The following is a 347-nucleotide window of genomic DNA, read 5'->3' as shown; positions in this document are numbered from 1 at the left end:
CACCACCATCGAGAAGTTTTTTTCTAATTAAAGGAAAAAAAAAAATAATTAACGTTCGGTTTTTTTTCCGTATCTCGTTGACTTCATCAGGATGTAAATAATTATACGGCAAAAAAACTGGAAATCCAAAAAATTCACCATCTTCTGGTGCGTTCTCCTTGCCTCCAGAGCTTCATCCTGCCCTGATTAGCGTTGTGTAATTAGACTTAATTAAACACTTTCCTTCCTTAGCGTGCGCGAGGCGGGCGGCCCCCACCACGAGAGGGACCGGACAGATTTCTAAAAATCATCAAAATGCTTTTCTGGACTTTTTTTTTTTTTCTTTTTACGCCGGGGCCGCTCCCCCG

The sequence above is a fragment of the Pterocles gutturalis genome, unplaced genomic scaffold (genome assembly GCF_000699245.1).
Source record: "Pterocles gutturalis isolate BGI_N339 unplaced genomic scaffold, ASM69924v1 scaffold9891, whole genome shotgun sequence".
In the NCBI taxonomy this organism is placed as follows: domain Eukaryota; kingdom Metazoa; phylum Chordata; class Aves; order Pterocliformes; family Pteroclidae; genus Pterocles; species Pterocles gutturalis.
This window is presented reverse-complemented; position numbering follows the sequence as displayed.